The 13090-nt window shown below is 23.8% G+C and overlaps 1 protein-coding gene across 1 annotated transcript in view; it reads left to right on the forward strand.

Annotated features, from left to right (window-relative positions):
* The first annotated feature begins 3602 nt into the window (after nucleotides 1-3602).
* LOC111684667 (protein CREBRF homolog) overlaps nucleotides 3603-13090 on the forward strand; it is a 16439-nt gene continuing 6951 nt past the window's right edge. The window contains exon 1 of the mRNA XM_046947975.1: nucleotides 3603-3751. The gene's annotated coding sequence lies outside the window, so the exon portion shown is untranslated. The remainder of the gene's footprint in view (nucleotides 3752-13090) is intronic.

The raw sequence follows: 13090 nt of genomic DNA on the forward strand, positions 1-13090 counted from the left end.
AACAAGCAAATTTTCTTTAAAAAAGAAACCTGTTGTAACAAGCAACTTTTCTATAGAAGAGAAGCTTGTTAAAATCAAACTTCTTTCCTAAAGAAAAATTGCTTGTTTATCTAGCTTTATTAAGTTTTTTTCTTATGAAAAGTTTCTTTTTTAGAAATCTTATTTTGTTAAGAAAATTAACTTTCTTTCGTAGGGGAAAGTTTCTTTTCTTATTAAGCTTCTTTTACAAAAGAAAAGTTTCATGTTTATCAAGTTTCTTTTCCTATAGAAAGCTTTTCTATAGGAAATTTGCTTATATTTGTTTTTGTTGCATTTGTATGTTAGTATTTGATTAAAATTTGTATTTTTTTTGTTCTTGTGGTTCCTTTTTGTTCACATTGTATGTACAATCGAATGACTTCTTATCATTTGTTTAATATTATATTGACCCACAAATTTACTGTGTATTTCATATAATGATGCAATAAAATAACAATTGACAATCATCATCTTGTATTTGAATGAGAGAAGAAGAGGAGAAAATACACAAAAAAACAATTTTTGCAAAAAAAAAAAAATTAATATAAAAAATATATATAAAAACTAGGAATAATTAAACGATTTTTAACGTCAGAATGCTGCTTAATACGATCGACGTCAATTGTATTTGAATTAATTTCAAATGTGTATATGAAAACATTTAAATATTGAAACAAAAAATAAAGTTTTGACCTTTTCTTTTAGATTTCAATAATAGAGGCGATTTTCAACTGAACTTTTTAGGGTTTTTTTCAGGTTTTAAAGTATTATTTTTAATTCCTATAAGCGTGGGTCCACCATTAATACTTGTGCTATTGTGACATTTAAAATGTGGGTTCTTAATATTTATTTATATTTTTACTCAATGACTTAAGTGTTATCAGTTTGTATTTATTTTTAATATTTTTTTTTTTATAAAAAGTTTCAATTAACACGTGACTTTTTAAAGAGGGGGCCTGTGACAACAGAGAGGAATTAAATTATTATTTTACACTCACATACAATTATAAATTGTTTATAACTTTTTGATTACAATGCTGTATGTATTACAACAAATCTAGTAAACAGCTTAAGTTCTTAAAAAAAAGCTTTTTTTTCTTATAATTTTGTTAAATAATAATAAACAATGTAAACTTATCTTAAGTAAACATTAAGTTTTAAAAAATACTCAAAAAAGATAAACTAACTGACAGTTAAATAGTCTTTGTTTACTACTAAATGTCAAAAAAACAAATGTGATTAAATTCAGATTTAATAAAAATTTTAGTTTAAATGTTGCTTAAAATCTTTGAAAATTTTAAAATTAATTTTTTGTTAATAAAACCACTTATATCAGCTGATCGTTTCATTTAAGAAGCCTTTGAGAAGTTAGTAGTAGGGAGATAGAGGATTAAAGTTTTAATTTTGTTTAAATATTTTAACAGCTGTTTGTTTATTTAAATCAAATTATTATTATTACTTTTTTTTTAAATCACAACTTTTCTTGAAAATATAAAAATACCACTTTTTTTACCAAATTTCACAGAATTATGTTAATTTTTTGTTTAAATATAAAACTAAGTGTGATTTGGTGAAAAAAAACCAAATTTCATTGCAACAAAATTTAAATATAAATTTCTACAAATAAAACACAATGTTTTATAATAAAAATAAAAAAACAAATAATGATAAAAAGTTGCTTGTTACAAGTTGCTTTTCTATAAAAAAGTTTCTGCTTTTCTATAGAAAAGTTGCTTGTTATAACAAGTCTCTTTTCTATAGAAAAGTTGCTTGTTATAACAAGTCTCTTTTCTATAGAAAAGTTGCTTGTTATAACAAGTCTCTTTTCTATAGAAAAGTTGCTTGTTATAACAAGTCTCTTTTCTATAGAAAAGTTGCTTGTTATAACAAGTCTCTTTTCTATAGAAAAGTTGCTTGTTATAACAAGTCTCTTTTCTATAGAAAAGTTGCTTGTTGAACAAGTGTCTTTTCTACAGAAAAGTTGCTTGTTATAACAAGTGTCTTTTCTATAGAAAAGTTGCTTGTTATAACAAGTGTCTTTTCTATAGAAAAGTTGCTTGTTATAACAAGTGTCTTTTCTATAGAAAAGTTGCTTGTTATAACAAGTCTCTTTTCTATAGAAAAGTTGCTTGTTATAACAAATCTCTTTTCTATAGAAAAGTTGCTTTTTATAACAAGTCTCTTTTCTATAGAAAAGTTGCTTGTTAGAACAAGTCTCTCTTTTCTATAGAAAAGTTGCTTGTTAGAACAAGTCTCTCTTTTCTATAGAAAAGTTGCTTGTTAGAACAAGTCTCTCTTTTCTATAGAAAAGTTGCTTGTTAGAACAAGTCTCTCTTTTCTATAGAAAAGTTGCTTGTTAGAACAAGTCTCTCTTTTCTATAGAAAAGTTGCTTGTTAGAACAAGTCTCTCTTTTCTATAGAAAAGTTGCTTGTTAGAACAAGTCTCTCTTTTCTATAGAAAAGTTGCTTGTTAGAACAAGTCTCTCTTTTCTATAGAAAAGTTGCTTGTTAGAACAAGTCTCTTTTCTATAGAGAAAAGTAGAATTGTATTTTTATATTTTGAGAAAAATCTTTAAAAATCCTTTGCTAAAGCCAAAGAATTCAAATTAAATGAATAAATAGTTTTTGCGAAAATTTAGATTTTGTTTTTGTTCTAGTTTTTTTTTGTCACAGTGACTTGCAAAAAAAATTCTCACTAAATATACGAGGGTTGTTATTATAAAGGACTTTTAAAACACAAAATAATTAGAAAATTATGAAAGCTTTTAAACTAAACTAAATGTAGTTTACATTATATATCATTAGAAATGTTAGACTTGTTAAAAATTTTTCTTGATTTTAGTTAAAGTGTTACTTATAGTCAAAATAACTTAATCTACCCTCGTTCTAGTAAAACTAACTAAAAAACAATTTCAACAATTCAATCAAAGTAAATGAAATATGGCGCCAATGTAATGTTTGTATGTAATTTACACTCTCTTTACAAATAATGAATACATTTTATAAATAAACTTTCACACACACAAACATTATATAAAAACAAATTTCTAAATAAATTTGCAACAATAACAACAGTAATGACGAAGGAAAAAAAAACTCAAGAACCTCATGTAATAGACTTTGGTGTAAATAGTTTCGTTTCGACTATATACTTACATATACATATATGACCCATTGACTGTTACGATTACGTAGATGAGAATTGTTACGTCTTTTGTTGTTGTTGTTGTTTTTTTATTACTTATTCTAAAAGCTAAAAAAGATCTTTGAATCTTTGTAATACAATTTTATGGCACATGTTTTACAATATATATAAAAAAAGAAACAATAACAATAAACAGCAGTAATACAACCACCCGCCGCCCCACAGGCCTCTTGTCAAAAGCCTAAACAAAGAAATTCTTAAGAACCACAATAAACAAAATATAATATTTAATAAAATATAGTATAGAATTAAATCAAAGAAAGAGAGAGAGAGTTAAATTTGCCATATGAAATAAGCTTAAGAGAAAGCTTTTGTAATTTTGCAAAATTGTTGTGAAATTATTTTTGTTGCAGTTTAGTTTTGTTTACAGTTTTATATTGTTTTGAAATTGAATTGTCAAATTTGTTTTAATGGCTTTTTGAGGTTTTGGAAAAATAATAATAATAATAATAAAAAAATTACAAAAAAAAAAAAAAAAAAAAAAAATGTGAAAGGCTGTGTTCGGTTAAAGTGTATAATTGGTGATGGGTAACAGTTGTTTCTTAAACTTGTTTAAAAAGTTTTCATTTTGAAATTTAAAAAGAAAAAGCTTAAAATGCTTACAAGATTTTAGCTTGTAAAAGCAACAAAGGTTTCGATTAAAAAAGCAAAGCTTTTTGTAAACAATCAAAATTTTTGATATATTTTCTTTAAATAACTTTAAAAAATTAAAAGTTTCAACTTTTTTAGTAAAAGCTTTTTATGTAAAGTAAGTTTCTGAAATTGGCTAACGCTTTAATAACTTATTTAAGCTTGGAATTAGTTTTAAAATAAAAAGCTTTCAAATTGTAAACATTTTAGATTAATATTTTACAAAGTTTTTAAATAATTTTTTTTTAGAAAACACATTTAAAAGCTTTTCTTTAAAAGCTTTAATATTTTCTTTAAAACAATCAATTTTTAACAAATTTGCTTTAATTAACTTGAAAGAAATTACATTTTTTTTTTACTTTTTCCGTAAAAGCTTTTTATGTAAAGCCAAGTTTTGAAACTGGCAATCGCTTAATTAATTTATCTAAGCTTGGAATTGATTTTAAAAGTTTCAATTGTAAACTAAGGAAAAACAAACATTTCAGATTAAGTTTATAAATCAAATTCTTTAGAAAACAATTTTAAATGATTTTTTCAAAAGCTTTAATATTTGCTATTAATTTTAAACACTTTTTAAAATTAAAACTTATTTCATTAAATCGTAAGCTTTATTACTTTAAAATATTAAAAATGTTAGTAGATTTTTTTAAAAGTTTTTTTTTTTACAAAATTATATTGTAATTTAAAAAAAAAAACTTAAAAAGCTTTTAAAAATATTTTTCTAAATATAAAAGTTTTTGTTAAAAAACTGCAATTTTTGAAACATTTATTAGAAATAAAGCTTATTCAACAAAGTCGAAAAAATAAAAGTTTTTTAAAACTTTTACCTTTTCAATAATAAAGCTTTAAAAAATTTAATGAATTTTTAATTTAAAATAAAGTCTAGTATATATTTTTAATACATTTATCAGAAAAGCTTAAAAAAACTTAAAAAAATAATTTCCTATATATAAAAACTTTTGCTAAAAAGCTTTAAAACCTTTTAAACACTTTTTCGAGTTAAAGCTTTTTTTGATAAAAACTGAAAAACAAAAGCTTTTTAAAAGTTTTCACTTTTTCAATAATAAAGCTTAAAGCTTTAAAAAACTGTTGTTATAATAAAAACTTTATTTTTTCAAAATATTTCAAAAATTTAATAGAATTTAGAAAAAAAGCTTTTTTAATATAATTTAATAAAAAAAACTTTCAAAAATATTTTCCTAAATATAAAAGCTTTATTTATTCAAGGTATTTGCAAGTAAAAAAAAACTTTTTTTTTATAAATTGCATTCTATTCTATGTTTTCTTTAAAGTTTTATAAAAATTTAGTGAAGAATTACAATTTAAAGAGAAATTTCTTTAAAAGCTTTATACATAGAATAGTATTTTTTGAGTAAACTAAAATTTATAGAAAAAATGTTTGTTAGAATTTTCATTAAAAGTTGTTATTCAAAATTTTGTAACTTTTTAAAAGCTTTGAAAACATTAGGAAATCTTTATGGTTTTAAAAGATTTTGCGAAATTACTTTAATAGCTTTAGGCTTAGAATCGTATTTTTTGCGTAAACTGTAATTTATAAAGATTTTTTTTGTTAAAACTTTCCTTTAAAAGCTGTTATTCAAAATTTTGTAACTTTTTAAAAGCTTTGCAAACATTAGAAAAGCTTCCTTCACTCAAAAGCGTTATGGTTTAAAAAAATTTTTTAACTTTTTTTCAGATTTTTGAATTAATTATCCTAAAGCTTACTTTAAAAAATTTTTAAAAATAAACTTTAGCAGTTTTGTTAAACATTTTATGCTGCAAAAAGCTTATTTATTAATAAATTTCCTTTTTTTCAATTTTTACAAATTTTGTTTAAAATTAGGTATTTTTGGTACACAACTAAAATGTACCAAACTTTTTCAACAAAGAGTTCATTTCATATTTCTAAGATTTTCCCCTAAAGCTTTAAAGTTTTTAGGTCTTTACTAGGTATTTAAAAAAAGTTTTTTATTTAATAAAATTTATAAAGAAATTTTCTTAAAATTTTCATTAAATTAAATTCAATTTAAATTTGTACATATTTGCTTCTCTTAAAGCAGTCGGAACTCAATTATTGCAAATAAAATAACAATTTCTTAAGTACATTTGTACTCGTCATTTTTAAATGTACTTTTTATTTATTATTATCATTGCCGTCATACGAAACAAAAAAAAAAAAAAATACAGAAGAAAAAAAACATGAAAATTCTACGAAAATATGTATAATAATAACAACAACAACATTAATAAAATAACAATATTAATAATAAATTTGTAATAATAAAAACAATAACAAGAGTCAAAGTGAAACACACAAAACAAGAAAAACAAAACTAAAATAGCAGCAACATTAAATAACAAAAACATTTAATAAACAGCAGACATACAAGCAAACAAATTATAAACTTAAACATACACACTTACATACATACATTCATTCATACTTATAAAAAAAAAAAACAAATAAACAAACTATATATTATGTATTAAAATACATATATATATAAATAAAATTATATAAAGTATATACTATATAATATATTATTGTTATTGTTGTTTTAACTTTGACTATATTTATAACAAAAACAAATCTTAAACAAAAAAACAATTCTTCTTCCTACCTCTTATTCTTATTTTAGTCAAAAGTACTGAAATAACAACCATACTAATACATAATAACAATAACAGTCAGCAAGAAGCAGAACAAAATGTAAACAAAAACAAAAAAAAAGGAAAACAATTTTATAAATTCTATTCTCACCGCTTTATACTAATAACAACAGATACAAATAACAATAATAATAAAAAAATGTGTTCTATCATCAAAAACATTTTTTTAAAAAGCTTTCGCACAAAAGCTTTTTTTCTTTTGTTAATAAACAAAAACCACTTAATATTTACTAAAATTGTATAATTGACTAAACTTTTATTGAAAGAATGAGAGCTCTCTGTCTTTCTCGTTTTCGCTTTCTTGTCTTTTATTGTTATTGTTTGTCGGTGTTTATAAACAAACCAAAATTTGAAAGAAGTGATGTTTAAAGAGATGCCAGATTGGTTTAAAAGAAAACAATTTGTACTTAGACTATAGACTAGGCTATAGACTAGACTATAGACTGGATTATAGACTAGACTATAGACTAGCCTATAGACTAAACTATAGACTAGACTATAGACTAGACTATAGACTAGCCTATAGACTAGCCTATAGACTAGCCTACAGACTAGACTATAGACTAGACTATAGACTAGCCTACAGACTAGACTATAGACTAGACTATAGACTAGACTATAGACTAGACTATAGACTAGACTATAGACTAGACTATAGACTAGACTATAGACTAGACTATAGACTAGACTATAGACTATACTATAGACTAGACTATAGACTAGACTATAGACTAGACTATAGACTAGACTATAGACTAGACTATGCACTAGACTATAGACTAGTCTATAGACTAGACTATACACTAGACTATAGACTAGACTATAGACTAGACTATAGACTAGACTATAGAAAGGACTATAGACTAGACTACAGACTATACTATAAACTAGACTATAGACTAGACTATATACTAGGTTATAGACTAGACTACAGACTATAGGTTAGACTATATACTAGGTTATAAACTAGACAATTAAGTGTTTGTATTTTTTTTATTAACAAATTGTCTTGTTTTAACAATTCTGCCAATAAAAAGCTTATCTTGTTTTTTTATTTTTCTCTTTCACAATTTTTACATTCACTTTTTTTCATTTTCTGTTATGTTCTTTTCATTTGTTTATATGACGGAAAAAAAGCTGTCATTTTTTTTTTGGTTCTCCCTCTACCCACTCTTCATCTACATACTTTTACAAATAATAAAGACTACTTAATACAAACACAAACAAAATGGGCAAATATAAAAATTCAAAAGAAAAACTATGATAAAATTTCAAATAAAAACAAATTAAAAGAAAAGAGAAAAATAAACACTTTTGACCTTGAGTATGGTTAATAACTGTGTAATATACTATGTATTATACATATACATTCTATATATGCATGTACAGATGTGTATATGTTTATATACAATTGAAAAAAATTCTTAAATTTATTTATTATTATTGTTGTTTTTGTAGATATTACACGTTTTTTTTTTTGTTTGTGTTTTGTGCTCGTTAACATGTGAGTTTTACTAAAAGACAAAGAGTAGAGTTCTTTTCTCTGAGTGTTTTTGTTTCGTATTGTTTTGGTAAATGTTTAATTAATTTTGTTTATATACTGTGGTTTTTAAGTGTGAAGATACATTTTAATTATAGAGTGAAAGGAAATTAGGGAAACAAATGTTAAAAAGAGGTTCCAAAAAGTTTGGTTTGTAAAGAAATAAAATGAGTGGAGATGGTATATTGCTCTTTGGGTAAAACCTTGAACTTGTCATAAATTTAAATTTAAGTTGTAAATTTAATGAACTTTTTAAAAACTTAACGAAGAAAACCTGTAACTTTTATAAACTAAAACTTGTTAAATTATTTAAAAGAAAAATTAAATTTTGGAAATTTTTCAACAATTTAACGAAATTGTATTTTTTGAATTTAAAATATTTTTAAGCAGATTTTATTAGAATTTTTTAATGAAATTGAAAATTTAACCAAATCAAGAAAACAATTTCAAATTTGAGAATTTTTAAAACTTAACGAATCTTTATTTTCTTATTCAAAAACTTTTAAAACAATTTTTTTATACAAATCGTTTAATATAACTTTCGAAATCAAGAAAATTCATGAAATTTTAATAAATTTCAAAACTTAACGAAACTTTATTTGGCTTAACGAACACTATTTTGCGAAAGATTTTATTGAAATTCTTAAATAAGTTAAAGATTCTAACAAATTTTTGAAATTTTGTTAATTTTTAAAACTTAACGAAACTTTATTTTCTTAACGGAAACTATTTTAAGGAAGATTTTATTAAAATCATTTAATTCTTTAAAGACTCGAACAAAACTGATGAAAATTTTCGTATTTTGACAATTTTAAAAACTTAACGAAACTTTATTTTCTTAACAGAAACTATTTAAAAAAATTTTTTATTAAAATCGTTCAATGCGTTTAAGGATTTGTAAAAATCAAGTGATTTTTTGAAATTTTGTTAATTATTAAATCTTAAGGAAACTTTATTTTCTTAACGAAAAGTGTTTTAAAGATGATTTCATTAAAATCCTTCAATAATTTTAAGGTTTTAGCAAAATCAAGAGAATTTTTGAAATTTTGTTAATTTTTAAAACTTAACGAAACTTTATTTTCTTAACGGAAACTATTTTAAATAAGATTTTATTAAAATCATTTAATTCTTTAAATACTGGATCAAAACTAATGAAAATTTTTAAATTTTGACAATTTTAAAAACTTAACGAAACTTTATTTTCTTAACGAAAAGTGTTTTAAAGATGATTTCATTGAAATCCTTCAATAATATTAAGGTTTTAGCAAAATCAATAGAATTTTTTAAATTTTGTTAATTTTTAAAACTTAACGAAACTTTATTTTCTTAACGGAAACTATTTTAAAGAAGATTTTATTAAAATCATTTAATTCTTTAAAGACTCGAACAAAACTGATGAAAATTTTTAAATTTTGAAAATTTTAAAAACTTAACGAAATTTTATTTTCTTAACGAAAAGTATTTTAAAGACGATTTCATTAAAATCCTTCAAAGCGTTTAAGGATTTGTAAAAATCAAGTGATTTTTTGAAATTTTGTTAATTATTAAAACTTAACGAAACATTATTTTCTTAACGAAGTGAGTTTTTAAGAAGATTTTATTAATTTTTCCAACTTAACGAAAGTTTATTTTTCATTAAAATCATTTAAAAAAAACATTTTAGAAAACAATTTGTTAGAATAAATTTACTACTTTAAGTTAACGAAACTTTAAAATGAAATATTTATCTACAATTTCATCAGAATTTTGAAAATCTCTCAATTTAAATAAAATCACTTTAATCTTGATATTTTTGTTTTTAAATTTATTTTGCGACCTGAATATCTAGAAACTAATCTTTGTTTTTATTATTTTATTTATTTCTTTCTTTTTTTATTATAATTTTGTTTTTGCTAAATTTTGGCTAAAAAAATCTTTAACAAAAAATATATTTTATAAACAAATAAAATGAACAAAACAAATTGAAAATAACATACATACATAGATATGTATGTAGTTATCATAACAAAAAAAAACTACCAATAATAATAAATAAAATTAGAAAAAAAATTTAACAACACCGCAAAATTATTAAAAACAATAAAAAAAGAAAAAATAGAAAAAAAAAAACTATTTCTAAAAAGTAAATAACACAATTATTATGAGAAAAATATTGATAACAAACCAAAGAAATCTATTTATGTCAATTTAAACATTCCTAAACACCCTTTGTTTAAGAATTTCCTTAAAAATTACAAGTGATTTTTTTTAACAATTTCAATTCAAACAAATTTGATTGATTTTTTATATGTATAAAAAAAATTTTGTACAATATTTGTTAGACAGACTTGTTTGCACCCTACCAAAGAGACAAATTAAAATATTTAACAAATTATATATTTTTATTATATAAATTAATAATTTTTAAATTAAAATATGAATAAATAATATTTTAATTTAAAAATTATTAATTTATATAATAAAAATATATAATTTGTTAAATATTTTAATTTGTCTCTTTGGTAGGGTGCAAACAAGTCTGTCTAACAAATATTGTACAAAATTTTTTTTATACATATTCGCCTTCTTTTAAAAGTGTCTATTTTTAATGTTCTTTTGTCACAAATTTTTATTGATAACTTTTTTTGTGACAAAAAATATTGTTTTCCACCTTGATTGTGAATTTTGTTTTCTTAGAACCCACACCTTAATATTTTTCTTTATACTATGTAATTATAATGGGTTTCCAATAATGCAGACATATGTTTTTATTACCGTTTTACTCTTAAACCTCAAGGTAAACCACTTTACATATTTATGGTCAAGAATACTGTTAACAGTGGATGCCCTTTAAAGGGGACTTATTGCAAAAATTGGGTAAAACTTTAGTTTTATATCAGTTCTAGTTGAGTTCTAATTCTGTTTTAGTTCATTTACAGCTCTGTTCTAGTTCAGTTTTAGGTTAGTTTAGTTCCAGTTCAGTTCTAGTTCAGTTCTAGTTCAGTTCTAGTTAAGTTCTAGTTCAGTTCTAGTCCAGTTCTAGTTCAGTTCTAGTTCAGTTCTAGTTCAGTTCTAGTTCAGTTCTATATATGTTTTGGTTCAGTTCTAGTTCAGTTCTAGTTCTAGTTCAGTTCCAGTTCAGTTCTAGTTCGGTTCTAGTTCAGTTCTAGTTCAGTTCTAGTTCAGTTCTAGTTCAGTTCTAGTTCAGTTCTAGTTCAGTTCTAGTTCAGTTCTAGTTCAGTTCTAGTTCAGTTCTAGTTCAGTTCTAGTTCAGTTCTAGTTCAGTTCTAGTTCAGTTCTAGTTCAGTTCTAGTTCAGTTCTAGTTCAGTTCTAGTTCAGTTCTAGTTCAGTTCTAGTTCAGTTCTAGTTCAGTTCTAGTTCAGTTCTAGTTCAGTTCTAGTTCAGTTCTAGTTCAGTTCTAGTTCAGTTTTAGTTCAGTTCTAGTTCAGTTCTAGTTCAGTTCTAGTTCAGTTCTAGTTCAGTACTAGTTGAGTTCTAGTTAAGTTCTAGTTCAGTTTTAGTTCCATTCTAGTTAATTTCTAGTTCAGTTCAGTTTTAGTTCCATTCTAGTTTACTTCTAGTTCATTTCTAGTTTAAACCTAATTAGTTCAAGTCTAGTTTAAACCTTACTTCAGGTTCAGGTTAGTTGTAGGTCGGTTCTTGTTTAATTCTAACCAGTTTAAGATCAGTTCAGCATCATGTTTTCTATTGATTCAGCTGTCCACTTTTCCGACATTTCACTGCCTTAACATTTCAATGTTTATAGATTTCGAATGTTAACGGTATTTCTATAACAATCAATAATCATAAAATTACCATAAAAGATTAACATTTTAGTAACAATTGTTATACTCTTATTTGATATAATGTCAGGGCAGGGTAATGAAAAGAGCTGCTTTATTTAAACGACTTGTTGTAGTACATGTTTTCTTAATAGATAAACAATTTATTTTATTAATTGAACCCCTGGTGAGTTTTTCTTAAGAAAAAATTACCAACAAACTATAGTTTCCGTTTAAAATACATAAAACAATTTCAGATATACCCTGTTGGAAATTTCATAATCAATCTTTTTGTCTATAAACAATAACTTAACATAATGACATCTCCTTATTAACATAATGAAAACTCCTTATTATTGACATATAGATACTTCAAAATTTGACTCTTTTAAAATACTGTTACTTTCCATCTTACAACCAACGAGACGTTCAAAGTCCAAACCAAAAAGCGCACTTCAATCAAAAGCCCGCGCAAATATTTAAATATTTACTAATGCCATTTACTTATTTTAATGGCAAATTATTTGAAAATGTATGAGTCTGATACATCGTTGCATTGCATGTGTATTTACATGTGAGTCTGATAATAATTAAAACAAAAAACACAACAGCGATGAAGTGATCATGCTTTTTAACGCCCCTCTTTTAAGAACCCTTGTCTTGGAGATTACTTTGTAAAAAACAAAAGCTATAAAACAGTTAACTAAAATAAAATACTCTACTATTGGTTATTTAAAATGATCGGACTGAACATCTCAAGATTATTCGTTCGGTTCTAGGTCACGTCAAGTTTAGTTCTTGTTCAGTTTATGTTAAGTTCAGTTCTGGTTCAGTTTTAGACCAGTTCTAGTTCTGTTTTAGTTCTGTTCTAGTTCTGTTTTAGTTCAGTTCTAGTTCAGTTCTAGTTCAGATCTAGTTCAGTTCTAGTTCAGTTCAAGTTCAGTTCGAGTTCAGTTCTAGTTCAGTTCTAGTTCAGTTCTGGTTCAGTTCTGGTTCAGTTCTGGTTCAGTTCTGGTTCAGTTTTAGTTCAGTTCTAGGTCAGTTCTAGTTCAGTACTAATTTATTTCTAGTTCAGTTCTAGTTCAGTACTAATTCATTTCTAGTTCAGTTCTAGTTAAGTTCTAGTTAAGTTCTAGTTAAGTTCTAGTTCAGTTCTGGTTCAGTTTTAGTTCAGTTCTAGTTCAGTTCTAGTTCAGTTCTAGTTCAGTTCTAGTTCAGTTCTAGTTCAGTTCTAATTCAGTTCTAGTTCAGTTCTAGTTCAGTTC

The sequence above is a fragment of the Lucilia cuprina genome, chromosome 4, assembly GCF_022045245.1.
Source record: "Lucilia cuprina isolate Lc7/37 chromosome 4, ASM2204524v1, whole genome shotgun sequence".
NCBI classification, from domain to species: Eukaryota; Metazoa; Arthropoda; class Insecta; order Diptera; family Calliphoridae; genus Lucilia; species Lucilia cuprina.